Consider the following 22,723-nt stretch of genomic DNA (forward strand, 5'->3'; position numbering starts at 1 on the left):
ATATTTATGTGGAGGCAAATGTACAGCCGTGATAGTATAGTGGTTAATATATTGTTTTGTGGCCGCTACAAACTCGGGTCACATCAGAGTCACGGCAATCGCCATCGCTTTTCGGTTTGACACATATTTAATTGTTTTATTTGAAACTCACCGCTGTTTTCATTTGATTAATAATTTCAGTCAACCTCGCGTTTGATATACTGCCTTCTCACCACTTCGCGACGTTTCAAAGCACTTCACAGAATACATTGTAAAGTGAATTAACTGTTTACTTATTACTACTGCTAACAATTATTAATATAATTAACATTAGGTGGGATATGTTGATGATAAACATTTTACACAACTTATTGATAATTCGTGTTGTGCGTTATTTTTATTGTTTGTTTTTCATAAGACATTACAACAACAACAACAAGATTACATTGACTGTGAATGAAAACTTTGACCTCGACTTGATTTGAACACGTAGCCGTCTGATCTGGAGTCAGACGCGCTACCGTTGCGCCACGATGTGGTCAGCTTCTCTCACACGAGAGGCTGGAATTGTAGACGACTCAAAGATGTGCCGTGACACTATAGCAAATGTTAACTTCACTAAAATATAACAGAGTAAAGGAACATAACATGAGCTTAGAGATGTAAAGTACATCCAAACTAACCTTGTGGTATTGGTCATTCCGTAGCATTGTTCAAAATCCACTTCAAGGACAACATTCGGAGCTCCCGAACATGTGTGATAAATCCCTGAGAAAAAGTTCTGTTTTTTCTTGTCAACATAAATCGGCTACAAAGCCAAAAATGAGCGACCAGACGTTAGAAGGAGTTTCATTGGAAAACAAGATATGTGCATGTTTTTAAAACAAGCGGAAACACTTAATTTTGCAACCGCCAAAATAGCTCAGTTGGGAGAGCGTTAGACTGAAGATTTAAAGGTCCCGGGTTCAATCCCGGATTACGGCAGCTTTCTTGTTCAGTTTGCTTGTAACTGACAGTCTACGTATGTCCTGTTAAGACTGGCCGTTTGGGTGACGTTACGTTGCGTCTCTTCTGCTCGGTTCCTTTTCAATCACACAAACCCAATTTATTATTTCCAATGACTTTAAGATCGAGATGAATTTTTTTAAATGTGCAGCAAATCATCAGAGATCCATTCGGTTTGATATTGCCAAGTTCTTCTTTGACATATCGGTTGTTTGGAGCACAAAGTGGCTCATTGGTCTCGGGGTATGATTCTTGCTTTCGGGTAACAAATGGATAAATATTCGAGAGCTCCCGGTTTCAAATCCCGGACGAGCCCAAATTTTATTTGAAGCGTTGCCCATATTTCCCACTCTGATTGTAGTTTGAAGGAATTAAATTGTTTTGGTGATATCGACACATAAATATCCAATGCAATCGGCGAGTTCGCATCGGTTGCAGCGCCAGTGGTTTAGTCTTATTACGCAAGATTTATATTATTGAAAGCTATGTTTGGTTTTTGGTGATTGCTTCAATCTGCCACTGTCCCTGCCTTGCCCTTGCAGCTTAATTTTATTTTTGTATCTGGGGAAGGAGAATATTGTTAGCAGCAGTCATTATTGGATTTTCCAAAAAATAACATGCTGACCAAACGAAGCGAATTATTTGAGATGCTCAGAATCAAACAAGTGAAATGTAATAGATGTAAATCATTTGTGTTTCCACATGGGCTGTGACAAAATGCCACTTGAGAGGAAACAGACTAAAATCGTTGCTTGTGAAATCATGGTGGAGAAGCAACGCGTAGTAAAACTCCAGTAGAGATCCCATTGGAAGGAGCTGATGTTGGAAAGACCGAATGGGTCATGGCACCGATGGACGGAATGAAGGATTGCGTTAAAATGAGCAGATCTGAGGCAAGGTAATGGTCTGAGCGGGACGTGAATGTCAGCGTCAGTGTTTGGAGAAACTGAGCGAAGTTGTCTGGGATCCGGCAGAGAACTGTGGAGGAGATCTGTGGTCAGCTGTGCGAAGGCCTGACCACTCCGACCGAAACCACAGATACTGAAGATTTGGAAAGGCAGAATGTTAGTGACAAGAAGGACTTCTTGATCAACAGTCAGCAAGTCAGTCCTTCGACAGCGAGAGAGAGGAAAGGAGCAGGCAGAGCAGGTCATCCTGTAACTGGTACCAGTCGATACCAGGGGCGGAGAGGAAACACCCCACGTTGAGGGGATCACCAATTCCCCCAAACCTGAAGGCCTGACAGCTCAGCTAACTAGAATATGACTAGTGCTGTCTTAGCTTGCAGCCATTCACAGGACATAATGAGATTTTAATAAACGTGGTTACATTTGTCTCGTTTCTTTGGAGCTTCCTTTTTCGTCTCACTATAGAAGCAGTTTATATGAAAGTTGCTGTATCAAATGCAGTGATTATTACTAACTGACAGAAGTTGAAAATATTAAGGAAATTCAGAGAATTTTTATTGGCAATATTGAATCCATTGAGAAAAAGTCTGGATTTGAACCTGATCTGCAATTGAATGCTCTCCAAAAAATGGGTTCACATTTCCTAGTTTTGACTCATGCAGATTTCGGAGCAGATCATCCACAAATCTGCAGCCCGGATTCTCTCCTGCACAAGGCTCCACAATACTATGACCGCCATTTTCGCCTTGCTCCACTGGTTGCCGATCAGTCAGAGGAGACAGATGAAGATCCTTTTCCTCACCTTCAATGCCCTCCAAAGACTTCCACCTCCCTATATCTGTGACCTATTATCACAGCCCAACCAGCCCCCTCTCTCTCTGCTCAGCGGATTGCGGTAGCCTTCACGTGCACTGACTCGCCCGCCCCACCATTGGTCGGCCTTCATCCTCTCTGACCCTATCTTCTAGAATTGGATTGCACAGGCCCTCTCTGTTGCCCTCTCCCGTACCGCCTTCAAGATCCGTCTGAACATTCTTCCCTTCAGACAAAAAAATATTTCTGCCCTCCCCGCGCTGCAACACTTCCCAACCAAAAGCTAAGGAGCGGATCACTGAATGTCCAGTGTCCAGTGTCTTGTGACGTTCTCCTAAAGGGAAAGCCACTTTATAGATGTAAATGTTTTGTTACTTTCAACCGTTTATTGTTTTCTCACACAGATTAATCGAAAACATCGTTCACCAGGAGCGGATGCTAATCAATTATCAAACAAAAAAAAGTCTAACAACAATAACATTAGTTTCACAAGGTTATTAAGGACATAAGAACAATTTTAATTGGTACATTGTCTTCACATGGGAGCACGTCGCTTGTGCATCACACGTCCAAAATTGCACAAAAACCCAGCTAAATTCCACCAATAGCCCACGGAGCTTGGATTTAAAAACCCGAAAACATCCCATCGGTTTAACAGAAACAGATAAACTTGGTTTGCACTTCAAGTTTTTCTTGGACATCTATTTAGGTATGACTTGCCAAAAAAGCGACCGAATGGAGGATTTTTCCTCACACCCGTGTATGTTTTCTCGACAGAATTTGGCGATTGCTTCCGTACCAATTCACTATACATTGAAACGCAAAGCAACAAGAACCAAAACCGAATGATGTTCCAGAATGAAAGGCATCAAAAGCACCACTGGGATTTGAACCCAGGATCTCCTATTTACTAGACAGGCGCTTTGCCATCTTAGCCACGGCGCCATGGCTTCATTTCCAATTATTTTATTTATGTCCAGGTGAATGATCAATAATTTTATATGTCAGTGATACTCAACATCGCCTTCTTTCTTCAAGGACCAAGTTGGAGCAGCTTATTGGCTGCTGATTTGAGACTGGGAGTCGAGGTCACCTTGGATTTGCCTATCAGTCTTTCCATGGTCACTGTTAGAAGAAAATGTTCTTCACTCAGTTCGATTTACTAACAAAGAAGGAAAGTCTCGATGTGTTTGCAGTTTTACGATTGCCTTAGATTTTGTCACGTGATAATAAAATTATATCTGAGGTCCTCACTACAGCTCTGAAACATTTCAAATGAAGTTCGATTCACAAGCGAACCTAGAGTTCACTATTCTGCTAAACCAAAGATCGTGGCCACTACGGCCATCGATCCCATGACCTTGGCGTTATTAGCACCACACTCTAACCAACCGGATTAACCGGCCTCAGTTACCAATCACATGATTCTTCTTGGTAAAAGCTGTGCAAGAACAAGTTACTTTGATTTAGCGCCGCTAACCCGGAGCAGTATCTTAGAACGCTTGTCACTGGGATAGCACGGCACCAAGACTGGCTGCTTTCTCCCGCATGTTCTACAATTCTGAGACTATCACTACACCTGTCTCTGTTATTCTGTCTGGAATGTCACAGAGACAGGAGATTTCACAATAATTCTTCTTCGGTGATTTATTATTTACAGTGGACGTGGCCGATGTGTGGCTGACACAGCCGCCGTCTCTAATCGGGAAAACCGTCCCGGTCCTGAGACTGACCTGTGCAAATAGCGGGTTTGATCTCAGCAGCAACTACATGTCCTGTTATCTTGTAAAACAAATCTGTTAGAATTTTCCATTGAGGTTGCGGAGCGGATGGATAAATGAAGTGCATTTGATGTTGTTTATATGGTCTTCAAAAGGCATTTGAAAAAGTGCCACATGGAAGATTTGGAAGAAAGAATGAGAGGAATCGGCTCGGTACAGCAATCTTAAGGGTGGAGATGAACAGAGTAACCTGGGCATTCAGCTAAATGTATACTTGAAGATGGCGGGACAGGCAAGTGAAGCTGTGAAAATGGCTAATGAAATAATCGTAAAATTAAAATCAATGGCAAAGCCATCACTTTGCTAAGCTGCTCTCTGAATTTCGTCTGCGTAACCGCATAAATACATGTGTTTGTGCAGGAACTCAAAAGCTGCAACATGTAACCCGTTTGCCGGGCAATAAACCGTGGGACATTCGGGCTTGGGTGGGAATATATTTTAGAAATCCTCCAATATAAAGAAAATAGAACATACGTCAACCACAATAATATAAAACTGGTAGAAACAGCAAAGAGTAACGCGATTGTTTTTTTTCGGATCCTCATCTCTGGATCACTGTCTCTTAAACCTCTATTGTTGTTCCCATTGCTATATCCCCGCAATCTACTGCGGACTCGACTGACCACCAGTATATACCTGACCGTCATAGCATTGAACAGCAAAATCATAACGAATGCGAGAATTGGTGTTAAAGTGTAATTAAGCGTGTCAAAAGCTGCCCATCTGGCAGAAGAGAAATAGCTTGCTTTAATATCGCAACCCCATGGTATATTATTAACTATGTACTGTGGTTCAACTATAAAACCCCAAGGAATGTTTTTCACAAAGCAAAGCACACTCAATACCGCTATCACTGTGAGAGATGTTGTTCCTGAACAATACTTTGTTTTCAGATTTTCGAAACAAATGGCCACATATCTATCAAAGGTGAAAGCCACAGTTAACCAGACAGAAATTGCCGTTGTTGAAGAAGCCAGGACCATAAAGAGCCCACATACAGGAGTGATGGACACGAATGAATGTGGGAAAAAAGAAGGTATAACTCGATAGAAAATCACTGATGTGATCATGACCATCAGATCTGCTGTTGACATGGCCATCAGATAGTGAGAGATAGATTTGTTGAGACCGCACCGCCCTCGAGATAATATTACAATCGACACCAGGTTAGCTACAGAAAGAGAGAAAGTGAAATACCAATCAACATAATGGAACAACCATAATACCATAATACGTAGTACATTTCTGGAGTTGATATGTGGCCGATAAGTCGAAAGCAGTGGACTTTCTGCTGCTGTAACAGTCGCCTCTCTCCAGGCTCAAATGCTGATCCTGTGGATTCGATGTGAGACGCACAAAACTTGACTCCCAAAGGCACAAAACAGGGAAAAACTGAGGCACAGACAGCGAGGACAGAAAGTTACATAGTCAAACCGACAGATACGGAGATAATGACGGAGAGAGACGGATACAAAAAGAGCAATAATTTTCAGTTATACAGCGCCATTCACGCGAGGGAGCGTATTGGAGAACACGGTTGCTGACAAACACAAATTGTTATAGCGCAATTGAGAGATACAATGACAGAAGCAGACAGAAGACACATAAAGAGAGACATCTCGTCAGTGGCTGTATCATTATGTTTAAATTTGAATGATTTTTGCATTGCGTATTTACAATTTTTATTGCAACTAAAATAGAGTGAAACTGTAATAGTATTAAAAAATTTCAACACAGGATTTCTCTATCATTTTATGGGTCTACGCTTGAGGAACATCAACAAATAAATATTCTTCACACCCTCGAAAGGAGTGCCTGTGTGTGTTTCGCCCAGCCCGGGGGTAAATTCAGCAGCAAATAGTTAGCAACAGAAACGGTCAGACATATTTGAAAAGGTAACAGAAGTGATATTCTCTCACATCATCACGCACATAGAGACAAAAACCCATTCGCAAACAAGAACGGACGCAATCAGAAAGAGTGAGATACACACAGATGGAGTGAAATTGGGACAAACACACAGATAGCAAGACAGAGACTCAGACAACCAGCGGGGGATTCACAGAGAGAGAGAGATAAACACACACCCACACAGCGATGAAGGCACTGATAGTTCGATGCACACATAGATAACTAATCAGAGACAAGGAGTGCGAGAGATTTATATAATATATATATATATATATATACATACACACGCAGAGGTTCATGCTGTCAGCACAAGAGAAATAAACAGAAAGGGATACACAGAGATGGGGAAACGGAGAGACACACAGAGATCACCAGGAAGAGACATGCATAAGCAAAGACATAGACAGATACAGTGGGAAACACAAAGACACATACAACCAGAGAAAGAAAGAGCGATACACACAGACAGAAATAACGAGAGAGGTAGAGAGAGGGGGGGATGGGGGGTTGGTGTAGAGAGAGGGGTTGAGTGAACGGAGAGAAGGAGAGATACGAAGGCACACGAAACGGAATCTCACAGACAAAATATTGAGACACAGTGAGAGATAAACTCAGACAGGGAGGTCGATACATACACACTCACTTAAAGAGAGAAGCACACATTCATATATATATATGTGTGTGTGTGAAATGTGTATGTTTTGAGAGAGAGAGCGAGAGAGAGAGAGAGTGAGAGAGAGAGACAGAGAGAGAGCGAGAGAGAGAGAGAGAGAAAGAGAGAGAGAGAGAGAGAGAGAGAGAGAGAGAGAGCGTATGTCTGTGGGTTAACGTGTGTGCCCTGTAAGTGTAGGAGAACCGAAACAGTGTGTATTAGAGAGAAGAAGAGAGAACGTGAAAGAGAGAGAAAGAGACAAGACAGAGACAGTGTGAGAAACAGAATCACACGAAGACGGAGAGACACACACAGTGATAGACTTTTTATCGCTGTACTTATTATTGTTTGACAATTTGGATGAATTTTTACTATCTATCTAAAGTTTTAATATTAAATCAAATAAAGGTACACCATTTTAAACATCGAATTTGTACATAAATCTTACAGGTTATGGTTATCAAAGGCATCCATAAAACTATTGCTTATGCGGCTGGCATCCGGGCCTGATTATTAATAATATAATTAATAATAATTAATAAAAAATAGTTAGTACATTCCGTTTAGCGCCTTAACACGTTGCTGTGAGATCTCAACGCGGTTCACAAGATAACCTTAAAACAAGAACAACATGATTGCATTTATAGAGCGCTTTTCACGTCGGGAGGAGGACGTACCAAGGTGCTGGACAGTTTGGTCGGTGAATTGACTGTATATTTTTGGGGTGAAATTTGGCAGCCAAATGCGCACCGATTTACAATTTAAAAATGGAGGTGAAATGACAGACTTAAATAATAAATTTAAATGTAGCTAAAGCTAAAGCTTGGACTATCATTATCCGTACCTTCAGCTCAATGGTTTGTTTTTGGCTTCAACCTGTAAACTTCTGACTAAGAAACAAGAGCACTAACAAATGACTCAAACTTATCAACAATCATTGACGAAACCCATTGTTTAAAATAATAAAACCAGCTGCGATTTTCCGTTCATTTTCTCTCTTTCTCTCTGTAATATATAATAATAGTAATGCTAACTGCATGAGATATAACACTTGCCACGTCTTCTAGACTCAATTGTTGGCTGTTTGTGGGATAACTCATGGCGCAATTGGCTGTTGCGCTTCGCCTACAACATTCAGACAACTGATAATACGTTTTACTCTTTTCGACATGTGGAATACGTAGAAAGTGCTGTATCAAATGTAAGGATAATTATTGTTTCTGTAAAGTGGATTCACATTATATTTGCGGTCGAAAGGCGACAGCAAAGCGCGCACAACAATGGTCTACAGACGTTCTTGGATTGATTGACAACAATTTCTCAAGGATTACTATAATAATGACAATAAAATTATAATCCTTGCATTTGATATAGCGCTTTTGACGTCGGGAGGACGTCCCAAAGCGCTTCACAGAACACACTGTAAAGCGAATTGACTGTATATATGTGGGCGAACGCGGCAGCCAATTGCGCACAGCAACATCCCACAAACAGTCGTAGATTGAAAATGACCAATTTATTATTGTTTTTGGTTTTGGAGGGATTATTATTAGGCTCTGTGTGGAGTAAGGAAACTTGCCCAAGGTTTCGCCCTCTGCCTGGAATTGAACTCAGGTCTCTCACTATCTCCAGAACAGCGATCCATCAAGCGACTAACAGCAACGTTCCGACTTTCTGCTCGGTAAACAGATGCAAGTGAGTGAATTATCTTGCCCAACATTTCGAAATACCGGGAATAACAACAACAACAACAGCAACAAGATTTCATTTATAGAGCGCCGTTCACGTCGGGAGGACGTTCCAAGGCGCTGGACAGTTGGGTCAGGACTCGAGCAGGGGGGAAATGGTCAGTATGAGGGGAGCTAAGGGAGGGAGCGAGGAGGGGGGGAATGGTCAGGATGATGGGAGTGAATGGAGGGAGGTGGGGTAGAGAGTCGAGAAGGGAGCTTAAGGCTCGGACAAAGAGAAATTGAAATAAAACCCAGGTCTCTCGCTTGCGGGGTCCGTGCTCAAACCACTGAGCTGCAGGAATCCATTAATTTATATATTATTAGCACTATACAGGCTGAATAACATTTGTTGTAGCGCCACCTGTCCGCGTCTAAGTATCTCAAAGTATTTGACTGGAATTTACTGAAAAGTCTATTTGTTGGCAAACGCGGCAGCCAAACGGCAGCCAAACCGCTTAAAAGTGAATTATCAGGTACATCTAGAAATTCTTTCAAGAGGTTGTTGCCCAACACAGCAAAACAAAATCTCCTTGTCTCTTAAACAGTGCCACAGGACCTTGAGTATCCAAAGAGCCAAGCACGACTTCACTTATTAAGCTCTTATTGAAACCGCAGTTCCTCCAATAAAGGGCAATGGGTCTGGAAAACATAGATTTCTGATTCAGAGTAGATAGTGTTACAATCCGAGACAGCCTGCAAACTTTCCTTTACTGCAAACTAGTCTAACTAATGAATACACAAAACAACTTGCCAGGGACACCAAAGGCAGCGAGAATCGGATAGTAAATGTTTTGTATCCTGTGTATCAGCGCAATTGTCATCTTTGCAGAGAAGCGATGTCACATCCTTTCATCACAGGCTGGAGCTCACAACAACAAGATGGTATTCAGAGTAAGATACGGAGTCTTATTTATACCAACGTGAACGCTTTATTTAGTGTACATGAATGAGTTTCAGCCATGTGGAAAACATGTACTCTCCCTGAGCGGTGCAACTTACGTCAATTATTTATTTTTAGCAGCTTGTTATGGCATCCATGCGGAAAGCCATCGTCACGGTTTCGTCATCGAGAAGCCTGCGTGAAGGACAGCATGCAAATGCAGATTGTTGTTATTAGAATATCCAAACCAGAAACAGTGATCCACAAAAGAAGCCATTTACAAATGTAAATAATCCAGTCTCTAAAATTGGAGGCACATTCTCACCCTGGAGGCCCGCAGCCCACTTAATTAACTCTTGTGTGTATTGGGTACAGGATGCCAAGGAACAAGGTTTTGGGACACCAGTGTGGGAGCTTAGGTACTGTTGGAGATTAACGAGCTATGAGCAAATGCTTGTCAAATGGAATAATAACTCCATAAGAGTAATACCAATAATAATAATAATAATAANTTTTTTTCAGGCATACGTTCTTCTCACAACAGTTTCCCTCTTGAGGCTGCAAGACTACGTCTTGATTCCTCACCGCATACTATCTGCTCAGCCACCGAGCTATATCTTCTTGGTCTGCTCGGCTCTTTGTATCATACACAATGAGTCAGACTGATATCGTAGGGATAATTAGGACAAGGGTGGGAATGACTTGGACAATTAAATATAGTTGGGAAGCAAATCGAAGAAACGGAAGCTCCCTAATATTGTAGATGGACTGCCGCCATCGTTTTTCGCCTCCGAGGTGATGGCGGGGATTCTTCAGTGCAGTGTTTCGTTGCTGAAATGTCAGTATGTGCATTTCGGAGGTGCGTTCCCTTGAAAAAATTGTCTTAATTGGAGAGACAGAGGAGGAACCTCATGCCCGAAAAGGACGAAGGATTCTAAAATCTCCCTGTGTCGATTAGAATTGTATTGGATTCGACTTCAAACGCAGAAATTCCTTCCGTCAAACATAAGATAAATGCTCTGGAAAAAAGCGTCCAGTTTATACTGTAAACGAAATATTTGATTCCCATATACAGCACTAGTTTCAATCATAGTGAAGTGTAATTCATCACTTCCTTTATCAGCTTGTTGAGTTCCCGTTCAGTTGGATATTAAATACACGGGACAATCTGGAATTTCCCGTCTATAGTGTAACCACATGCTAACTCTTCCTTTTGGACAGGGCAGACATATTTGTTCAGTTTCAGAGAATAGTCCTTCGGGATGATGCCAAGCCATTCGGAGTGGTTAACGTATATCTTGAAAGATGGAGCCCTAAATGTTGACAAGATGTTCTTCCTTTACAGCACCAATTGAGTGTATTTGGTATAAAGGAGATCTGGATAGCTCCGGGAAGCGTGGAATTTGAAGGACTAATCCAATCAACGGGGAGACTGGTCGAAAGGGTCAGGTTACGCCGATAATATGAATCGCCTTCAGCTTCCCTCTCGACTCTCTACACCCTCCTCGCTCCCTCCCTTCGCTCCCCAACACCCTGACAATTTCTACCCTGTGTGGAGCTTGGGACCGTCCTGCCGACGTGAAAGGCGCTCTATAAATGAAAAATAAATGAAATCTTGTTGTTGTTCTTGTTGAATTTTGATACATTTTCTAATTAACCATTAATTTGTTTCTTCAAGTACAAGTCGGGCAATCTGCTTATCAGAATACCTGGCTGACAGGCGGGTTTGTTTTAAGCTTGCCAGAGCAGACCAGACCATTTAAGTTCACATGTCTTAAATACGTTACACATATAATGCTCAGGATTGTTGAGCAGGTCGGTCATTGTTATTGCTTATCATTTCATTAATTGTGTGCTGGGTATCATTCAATGCTTCGACAATGTATTAAAAGACGTAATACTCTAGAAGTATTCCCCGAACATCCCTGTAAACTGTGCGTTCATTCGTAATAAAAATATTTCAAAGTTCTGGCATAATCGTTTATCGTCACAGTATTAATTTTCTATATCTACACGGTTTAACACAGCGTCCACGGCAGCCCCTTCATCCATTCAAACAGTGTGAGACGTGCGGGACGGTGTGGATTAGATGGGTTCCTGCTCGTCATTAGTCCTCCAGCCGATTCAGCGTGTAATTGCTGTAAATAATCACCGATAACCTCCTCATTCCATCCAGAGTAGTGGAGATCACAAAGATTCAGGGGAAGTTAAAGATAGACAAATCGAATAACATTGGATGTGTCCCGCATATTATGTTCGTATATATAATTTGGCTGATAAACTGTGGCTCCAATCCATTGACATTCCGGGCGTAACTTTCAAATCGGCAACTGGGTGGTCTCACTGTTTAACTGGTATTGTTGCCTCACCTTAATTTGCATGAATTGTTCCCTGAGTGGTGTAATATTGATCAATGTCGAACACAAGTTTACTTTTCCATTTATACAATTTTCATCTATTTAATTTGGATACCGCCTTGTCTCAACTCAGAAGTCTGTATGCCCTTCAAGTTGTGCAGAGAAGTCCCGGGGATTTACAAAATCAGCACATTGGTGCAGTAATTGCCAACATGATAAATGTGCGGCTGATGTTGCTAGTGGCTTCGAACTACAGGTAGTAGTGCAATAGCTTAATGTATGGAATGTGACAGAAAGCCAAACATGTCCGCACTGATGTGGGGTTCACAGGAAAATTGGGAGTCAACAAAGACAACGGATTTCAGCAAAAGCTCAGTCGGGTGCAGTGTTCCTCCACGAAATTTGACACTGTCAATGCCTGAGATGCTGAAGGGAGCCAAACCAGAGAGCTGCTGTCCTGTGACTTTTAACTGAGGAAAGTGGCAGCTCATTCGGTAAGTGATGTTTGACAGGTCGGAACATCAGTGGCCATGCAATCGAGGGTGGAGGCAGAGATAGCTTTGGGTGCCAATCACATATGGAAGTGAAACCATTGACTTTTATTTGATATCGAAGTGTGAGAATTGATGGATAGTGTAAGGGAAGTGGCAAAATCATACCAAATCAAATCGTAAAGGACGCTGCATAGGCTTGTACAGGACAGGAAGTAGAAGAGATAACGTGGAGAAAATTGGATAAATAAAATTCAAACTTGAATACTAGAGTCCTGTGAATGTGAAACTGAGTGGAGATAAATATGTCATGGAGAACACGGGACCAGTGAGAGCCCTCGTTGCTGATGGAGTGAATGTCGATGATGACATTGCACACGGCATTCAAGAAACTGTCGGCTAACGGGAAAGTGTATTGGAAGCGTTCTTCCAATGCCAATCAAATATGCGTTCTATTACATAATAGTAATAATAATAATAGTTCTTGCAATTAGTGTAGCACCTAATCACTTCTTCGAGATCTCAACACCTATAAATTAGTTTGTTGTACATAATAAGGACTTTTCGACAGTTCGTATCAAACACAGGCAAGTCAAAGCGACAAAAATATTCATTTTGTTGCTTTTCGATCATCATTGGTTTTGAAGACAATTGTGAATGGAGAACTGAAAGCAATATTTGTAAGAATAAACCCAATTATTTTCTTTGAATTGTAAAACAATTTTGAATAATCCAATTAGATCTCTACCCTAGTCAATGCATTGCTGTGTATTTGTTACTACTCTAATTCACAACTTATTTCTAGCAATCTCAATATTCTTGGTATCATTCCCGAATGTTGGAAGTTATCTTCCAAAACATTTTCAACCGAGGACCTTCTCTCTCCACCTTTTATCTCCCTTTTCAAAGCTTAAATCTATGATCATGTCTGTTTGACTGCTTCAAGTTACCACTTGTCGATTCCTTGCTAGAAGAACTGCCGTCTAAATAAATCGTTCATCCTCACGAAAGATGTTGGGCAAGTAAAAAATCATCATTTTCTCTTTCTGTTCAAGAAGAATAATACTTATATTTGATTTAGCGCCCAATTACATCTTTGAGACGTCTCAAAGCGCTTCACGGATATAATTGTTGATCACATCCGTTCCCTCATCCTCCTCCATGGCAACGCCCTATGATGCTCCGTCTCTACACTATCTACTCACACAGTTTCTTCTCCTACCCCTACAAAGCCAAATGTGGTCTATCTCAGCATCCTAACATTGATCCCCATCTTTTCCCCACGTACATGCTTCCATATCGTAGCATCATGGACACACATGTGGTCAACCTCGACTGCATTGGAAATTCCGCATCTCTTCTGTGACACAGTGTTGACAGCACTTGACTCGCAAACGAGAGGACCTGGGTTCGATACCTGTGCAGAGCTGAACGTTGGGAACATTTTGCTTGCTCCACACAACTTTGTTTACCTGGCAGAGAGTAGGATCTGATTGATAGCTGACTGGATGTTTGCTTTCCTCGGGTAATATTCCCTGCCATAAAAGATAAAATCAGATTGGTCACTTAATTCTGGTCTGTTTGTTGGACACTGCTGTGGGCAATTGAAGGTCGCGTTTCGCCCAAAAAATATACAGATTATGCATTTTACTGCATTTCTGTGAAACGTTGTGAGAAGTCTAGGAAACGTGATAAAGCTGCGTTTCAAAAGCAAGGATTATTATCTACTTTCCCCTTCAAGTTGCAGAACATCTACTGATTTTCTCCGCAGCTGCTTTTGTGACATGGCGGTCTGAGACACCAGCTTCTGCAGCTTATATGGACAAGTTGAGGCTGTCCTTCTCAGTTCTTTCAATGCCTACCTCTCCTCAAGCTCTGATCTATTACCCAAACAAACTCTCCAAATCCAAAGTCAAACACAAAGCGGACAAATGGACATCAATTTCGAATTCACATACTTTATCCGTGAAACTAACTACACATTTTGTTTTTGGTCCATTTCTCTACGTATATGCCATCCATTTAATCTTTGATTGTTGGAATTTACTTCAAAGTAAATATTTCCTTGTTAATATTATTTTCCTCTCTGTGCGTCAGCTTGGTGCTATCAATTTGTGCGTGTGTCAGCCTGGCTCAATCACTGGGTGTCCGTCTGGCTCAGGTTTGGGTGTCAGCCGGGCTCAGATATTTGTGTCACCTTGACTGATTTCTGGGTGTCAGCCTTTTTCAGTTGACAGTAATCTTCTCTAATATGAAAGATTACATTGGGATCCAACCTATATTAGATGAAAGCATTTGCCGGATGTAATATTGGGTCGGCTTGTATTGATATGCCACCTGATAAACTCCAAGGTTTTCCGTTTTAAATCCGTCCTTGATATGATAGATACAACAAACTGCACTTGGATGGAGACCTCCACGCAGGGTAGCGTATCAGAGCGCGAAGCAGTGGTGGAGTCTGACTCCGAGCCTGGGTGTGGGGAGGGGAAGCAGGGATGGTGATCGTGATGATCTGTGCAGTAACATTTCAGTCGGCGAATATTGAAGCTGTAGAACAGGCTGCCCAGGAAGACGATTGAAGCTATAAGTGTTTTCTGCTTCAAACACAGATTAGACAGTTTTCTTCCAGGATATAACATTGTGGCATGAAGTTCAAATGCACTACGGGACATAGTGCATGTGGCAGCCAGGCAGGTGTCAGGCCAACTAGATGGACCTTGGTCTTCTTTCGACAAGCATGATTGTATTCTTATGCTCAACAGCATGCTTAATCAAGTCCGAGAGCCATTTATTTGCTCGTAGGAAAAGCATTTAAATTGGGGCATTTAAGTGATGAGTATCCACCATCCATCAGCAAGCTGACATTGGCGGCGAGACGATTTAAATCACAATCGCAGATCACAAACGGTCACATTGTAGCATCACTTCTGAAGTACGCAGTGAAATTATGTTGGAAAAAGCACCATTGTCCTGGATCCCTGCATCTTAGTGGTTAGAGCTCGACACGCAAGCGAGAGGGCTGCATCATTTACCATTAGGGTCAAACGCTGTGTAAGTTTCCAGCAGATCAGTGGTCTTGTAGCTCAATGGTTAGAGAATCGCCTTTCAAGCGAGACATTTGGTTTCAATTCCAGGCAGTGCGAAACCTTGGGCAAGTTTCCTTACTCCACACGCGTGACAATCATCCCTCCAAAATAAACACCATAATACATGTGTCATTTTCAATCCACGACTGTTTGTGGGACATTCCTGTGCGCAATTGTCTGCTGGGTTTCGCCCACATATATACAGCAAATGCACTTTACAGCATATTCTGTGAAGCGCGTTGAGACGTATAGTGGATGTGAAAAGCGCTATGTCAAATTCAGTTATGATTATTATTATTTCTCTACATGCGTCAGGTTATCAAGGAATGAGTCGTAACCCGCGTGCTGGTCACGTTCAGGTGGTAATATTTCCTTCAAAAATAATAATAAATTGGACGCTGAGAACACGGCTATTGTTTTGACACTGTACCGCGCAATTACCTGCTGTTTTTCGCCATCAGAAATTACAGTCGGTTCTTTTCACAGTATATTCCATGGAACAGGTTGACATATCTAACAGAGGTGAAATGGCGTTGTATGGTGCGTACGTATCATTATTAGTATCATATAAGCAGGATGAATCTCTGTGTAGGCAGCCATTGGCAAAGATATCTCCGTAATATGGTTATATAAATATCTGTATATATATATGCCTTGCTTTTGCAATATGTAGGACATGAGCATTTGCATTGCCGAAAACGGGCAATAAGAAAACCTAAATTCCGGATGCTATTGGTTACAAAAAATAAATACCTTCGTTTCATACGTGACCAAGAACTATTTGCTCTAAGTAAAAGAAGAAAGATACGGGGTGATCTGAGCAGTTAGAACATCATACAGGTTGCTGCGAGAAACCGCAAAACTCGACAAGTAGTGGTTCTCCCAGTGCTGGACAACAGATTTCTGAGGCAAACCCCCCATTATTGTTCCAGAGTTGAACTATGATATCTGTCCACAAGAGGGGTGAACTCCCAATAGGAGGCACTTATACGGAGGAACTTTATTGACTTCAATCTTTCTTAGGTGATCGCTTCACGTATATCAAGTGGATTGGAGGCTCATGGTTTGACTCGCAAAGCCATTCTGGATCACAAGTTCATGACGATTGTGTGCAAAACGATATATAGTATATAGTAATAATAATATTAATAATTATTATTAATAATAATACAGTATAGAGTAATAATAATATTAATCACGCTTACATTTGAGATAGCGAGTTTCACGGATTCTAGACGTCTCAGGGCGCTTCACAGAAAAACTGTGAAGTGAATTGACTGTGAAGTGAAATGAAGATTGTGAAGTCTCTTATTGAGTTAGGAAGACATGGAAGCATATGGGCAAAAATGTTGATTTCATCCAGAACGCAATCGAGCGCCAAAATCCATGTAAATATTGTCCTCGTCTCTGTACGCCTCCCTGTTGAATTTGGGGGTAAGACAGGACAAGGCAATGGTCACCCACCAGTTCAGATGTTTTCATCAATGACGTTGTGAATGGCACCGAAGTGGAAAGGCTTGATGTATCTGTTCGAGGCTTCCCTCCCAGGAATACAGTTTCTTCATTTTTCATGAGCAGAAAACTGAATTCATTTACCCAATTTGGCATTTGGAATGTATTGCGTGAAAGGGAGACAAAGCAGATTCAATTAAAAATTTTAACAGTGAGTTGGATATATATTTGAAAGGAAAATAAAAGCACGCTGTGGGGAAATCATGGATGAGTGTGCCTGAAAGTGTAGCTCTTTCAAGACCTGGTAAATCTCCATAGCGAAATTTACTATTATTGGCTGAAACACAAGAACATAAGAAACGCCAAATGAAAAAAAGAAAAAGGGTCATTTTGGTCGCCCTCCACATTCCTGGCGGTCCCCACGCACATATGTCCAGGATATTGTTGTTTCCTAAAAGTAAACTATCTCGTCTGATTTTTTAAGGAATGCTTCATACGTCTCCTTAGGGGACCTGTTCCAAATTTTAACTCTTTGATCACTGAAATAGATTTTCTATAGATTCGAATCACAGCTACCAGTTTGCGCACAGCAACGTCTGAGAAACATTCATGAAGTGAGTGCCTAATTGTATCTAGGGAATTGTTGGCCAGGACAATGGGAGAAACTCCCTGAACGTTTAGAAATAGAGCCAATGAATATTTTAGTATCCAGCTGAACAGGCAGCAGTAACTTCTGGTTAACGTCTCATACGAAGGTTAGCACCTCCAGCAATCCCATACATGCCCAGCAATGCATTGAACCCACAGTTATCTGACTGACTCAGAGGTGAGATGGCGACCACTGATCCAGGCTGGCAAATTTTCAGCTGATACAGCGATTCATAAACCGATGGGCGATTGTAAGGGACTCGTATTGGAATTGTATTGATTATTGTTCTCTGTGGCAGGTATTTCATATTTAGCTGTCTAAACTTCAACTTTATCACCAGTGCCCACATTTCTGTCGCAAATATTTTGTTTGTCCCTTCCTGTACCTAATACTCACTGTCGTGAGATAAGCAACGTGTGTGCTTCAGTGCAAAGAGTGTACATTCTTTTCACGACTGGGGAATTCCAGTAGTGAGTGGTGACATATCTGTATCTCTTTGTTGATTTAGATACTTTAACAACAGTTTGCGTTTACACATGGTAGCGTCTGGGATATTGGAGGCAAGGCTTTCCGCGTGGATGAGACAACCAGCTGCTGAGAATTAAAGCACTGCGCTAAATTGCATAACTCAGGGAGAGAATGTTTTCCACACCCACAAACTCATCTGTGATCATGTGATAAATTATCAGAATAAAGTGTTCGCTTCTTTGATTTAAATAAGACTCCCTTTTATGCTCTTCAACGAATTCATATTAGCGTGATCCACTGCCTGTGTGAAGCAGCGGAATATTTATTTTCTCCGTGAAGATGACAACTCCATTAGTTTTTAGGATAGAAGACATTTACTACCCAATTCTGGCTGCTGTTGGAATTCCTGGCAAGTGACTTAACCAATTCATTTCTCAGCTTAATATGCAGTAACATTTGCAGCTTGACTCAGTTTCGCTCTCTTCACAATCAGTAAGGACCTTGTGGGTACTAGCACTATTTAGGGACAAGGCGACCGACAATCAAACAAAGTAGGAGTGGAGGAGTTCTACCTTTGGAAAAGCAGTATTTAGAGGAAGAAATTGATGATAAATGTCGGGATTGCATCTTTAGATACTAAAGATTGTACGGTTCTATCGAAAAGAGAAAACATAGACAATGACAATGTCAAAGCCTTTTTCATAGCATAACGCGTTTTATCATGTAAGAACATAATAATATTTTGGTAACATCTTCATGTTTGTTTGCGTGCAGTTCGCTGCGCGTTTCGCTCATATTACTTCCTAGATTGAAGAAAAAAGGATTCGTCCCTCCAGGGAGAGAGTGCACTTTGTGTTCCAACAATCTGTTTCTGGCATTTCCATTTACAGTTTGGATGCTTGGAACCGCCTTTTGGTTTGGTTAATGCAAAGCATGGTCATAGGTTTTTACATGGAGCCTAATGGCAGATAAATATTTAACGTGGAGAAATGCGAAGTGTCGTGTTTCGGAGGAAGAATGAGGAGAGTCATTATAATCTGATGGTAGGAACTCATAGGTGGTGAAGGAACAGAGACAACTGGGGTTTCACATCAATAAATCTTTGAAGGTGGCGGGACAAACAGATCAAGCTTTAAAAAGACAGGTTACCAGGCTTTAGAAACAGGATCGTAGAATGTAGAAAAAAAAAAAAATTCATCAAGTTATGATGAGCACACGTAAAAAATGGTTCAGCCTGAGGACGTGTACTGCATTCAATTCTGGCACGACAATTCAGGAAGGATATCAAGGTACTTGAGACGGTGCAAATATTGGAAAGTTGCAGGAATGATGGACCCAGTTATAGGGAGAAGCTATGGAAGTTAGGATTGTTCTCCTTGGAGCAGAGAAGTTAAGAGGAGAATTAATAGAAGATGAAAATCATAATTATGATATTATTTCGATAAGGTGAACAACTATTTCCAATGGCGGGTGGGTCGGTAACCCGTGGACACTGAATTAAAACGGTTGCTAAAAGAAAGAGATTGGAGTCGAGAATTTTTTTTTTGAACAGACAGTGATTCGTATCTGAAATGCATTGTCTGAACGGGCAGTAGAAGCCGATTCGATAACAACTTTTCGTAGAGAAGTAAATAATTATTTGGGTATGACAAGTTCTCAGGTCTATGGGGATAGCGCAGAGGAGTGGGACTGATTTGGAAAGCTCTTTTCAAAGAGCCGGCACCGGCACCATAATCTGAATGGCCTCCTTCTATCGTGTGCAATGCTATGATTCTATGTGTCATGCACCCGACTGATTCAGAAATCCAATGCGTATCTCCTTCTGTCTTTCTGTCTTCGTTTGTGTATCTCATTCTCTCTAAGTATTGCTCTTTCTGTCTGTGTATCTCTATTTCTCTCACTCTCTCTTTTTGTATCTCTCTCGCTCTCTTTCTCCCTCATTATCTCTCTCTCTCTCTCTCTCTCTCTCTATGGTTGAGCGTGTGTTTGTTTCTCTCCCTAACTTTGCATGACTCTTATTGTGTATCTCTCTCGAGGTCAGTACATCTTCCACGCTCTATTTATGTGTATTCCTTTCTGTTTGTTTACATGTCTTAGCATTTGTATCTGTGTGCTGAAATGCATTTCTCTCTTTCCTTGTGTTTGCTTCTCTAAGAATATCCACCTCTCCGTCCTATGTTCATTTTGTGCCTGTTTGTCTGTCTGTATCTCTCCCTTTCTCTCAGCGTCTGTGTACATTTCTCTGTCCATGTTTCTTTCTGTCAGTTGGTGTGTGTGAATGTGTGCATCTGTCTATTTGTGTCTCTGTATCTCTGATTTTCTACATGTCTGTCTCTCTCTGTCTTTGACCCTATCTGCCCCATTCTCTCCGTCTTCCCACCACCACCATTCTCTCTCTCTCTCTCTATCCCTCTCTCACACACTCTCTCTTTTTGTCTCGCTCTTACTCTGCCTATATCTCTCTGCGTCTGTGTATCCCTTTATCTCTGTCTCTTTCTTCAGCTGTGTATGCATGCATCTCACTGACTCTGTGTCTTTTTCTCTTTATCCGCCTATGTGTTTTCTTTTCCTGGCTTGTTCAACTCTATCCCTGGATCTCTCTGTCTTTCTCACTCTCCAGAGAACTGTCGCGCTTCTACTGGGCCGCGTAATGATAGATATCGAGTCAGGTTTTGCTCCATATCCCTGGGATTTCAGGAGGGAGATGCGAATATTGTTGGAATGGAAAGTCCACAGCATTCACTGCATTAGCTCTATGCAAACTGTACAATGGATCCTTATGACTGATTATTTATATCTGGCTCTCACTCTCTCCCTCTGTAGCTAACCTCGTGGCAATTATGATCCTGTCTCGAGGGAGGTGCGGGCTCTCCAAATGTATCTCTCGCTATCTACTGACAATGTCAATCTGTGATCTGATGGTGGTTATAATAGCTGTGATTTTCAACCGTATTGTTGATTTTTACTTCCCATATCCATTCACGCGCATCACTCCTGTGTGCCGATTACTGAGTGTGCTGGATATGGCAACAAAGGCAATTTCCGTCTGGTTAACTGTGGCTTTCACCTTTGATCGATATGTCGTCATCTGTTGCACAAAACTGAGAGCAAAATATTGCACCGAAACAACAGCTTCTACAGTGATCGCCGTATTGTGTGTGTTCTTCTTTGCGCAAAATATTCCCTGGTATTTTACATATGAACCACTGCACTTAATTAACAACACACCGTGGTATTGTGCTATTAAAAAAAACTATTACATTTCTCTCCCATGGATATTGTTTGACCTGCTCAACGTTATATTAACCCCATTTCTCCCATTCGTTTTGATTTTGCTGCTCAACGCCCTGACGGTCAGCCACATATTGGTGGCCAGTCGAGCTCGCAGTAGATTGCGGGGACACAGTGATGGGGACAGGAATAGAGGAGCGAGTCACAGTGATCCAGAGATGAGGAACAGAAGGAAATCCATCGTTTTACTCTTTGCTGTTTCCGCCAATTTTATATTGTTATGGATAACATATGTTTTATATTTCTTATACTGGAGGATTTCAGACACATATTACTTCAAAGGTGCGAATGACCCACTGCACATTATCTATCAAACTGGCTTCATGTTGCAGCTTTTGAGTTCCTGTACTAATATGGTTATTTACGCGGTTACTCAGACTAAATTCAGAGAGGAAATTAAGAAAGCGGCGACATTTCCTTTCACGCTAATTTTTAGATTATATCATTGAAACAAGTTCTATTGTTCTTATTTTCTGTGTCACTGGATAGACACATTGTCAGGATTCAGTCTGTTTCTGAGTGTCTCTGTTTATTTGTGCGTTTGTGGATGGGGGTAGATTGCATGCGTGTGCATGTGCCTATGTGTGTTTGCCTTTCTGTGTGTGTCTGTTTGTGTATCCGTCTATGTGTATCTCTCTGTGCGCATGCATGTATATGCGCTGCTGCATTTCGCCCACAAAATATACAGTCAATTCACTTGAAACTACATTCTGTGAATCGCTTTGAGACATCTCCAAGACCTGATAAGGCGCGATATCAAATAAAATGAGAATTATTATTCACTTTATTATCCTTTCCCCATTCCAGAATTAGTCAAGGTGCGTTTCTGTATGAAGTTCTTCAGACATCCATTCCCACATCGAGCAATTATTTTAATCCTTTCCTTTCAGTTTGTACAATGATTCTCAATCCACAGCATTGGTTACTTAATTGAATCTTTTCTTTCAATGTTCATTTCTTATAATGGATCAGTGTACAAGAAGTAGAAGACAAAGCCCTCATTTATATGTTGTATTACGATTTTTCAAAAATGTATCAACATTACTCCATTCTAATCTATATTATCTCAAATATAAACACATAATTTTGTGATAATAATTCAAATAACGTTATTTGGTACGTTTTGATGCCCAATATTTTGTTTATAATGCTTGCATTTGATTTCGGAGCAAATTATTCATTCTCTTTACCACTTTTTTACTCTACCCGTTTTATCCAAGTAAGTTCATCGGCTGTCGACTTTCACACTAACAGTCATTTTCCTCTCCTA

At 41.3% G+C, this 22,723-nt stretch overlaps 3 non-coding genes across 3 annotated transcripts; 1 reads left to right on the forward strand and 2 right to left on the reverse strand.

The window, feature by feature from the left end:
- Positions 1–445: 445 nt before the first annotated feature.
- trnaw-cca lies at positions 446–520 on the reverse strand. The gene has a single exon. It is a non-coding gene; the product is annotated as a tRNA-Trp (tRNA).
- A 370-nt stretch (positions 521–890) lies between these two features.
- trnaf-gaa lies at positions 891–963 on the forward strand. The gene has a single exon. It is a non-coding gene; the product is annotated as a tRNA-Phe (tRNA).
- A 2,614-nt stretch (positions 964–3,577) lies between these two features.
- trnat-agu lies at positions 3,578–3,650 on the reverse strand. The gene has a single exon. It is a non-coding gene; the product is annotated as a tRNA-Thr (tRNA).
- Between the last annotated feature and the right edge of the window lie 19,073 nt (positions 3,651–22,723).

The sequence above is a fragment of the Callorhinchus milii genome, unplaced genomic scaffold, assembly GCF_018977255.1.
Source record: "Callorhinchus milii isolate IMCB2004 unplaced genomic scaffold, IMCB_Cmil_1.0 Scaffold978, whole genome shotgun sequence".
In the NCBI taxonomy this organism is placed as follows: domain Eukaryota; kingdom Metazoa; phylum Chordata; class Chondrichthyes; order Chimaeriformes; family Callorhinchidae; genus Callorhinchus; species Callorhinchus milii.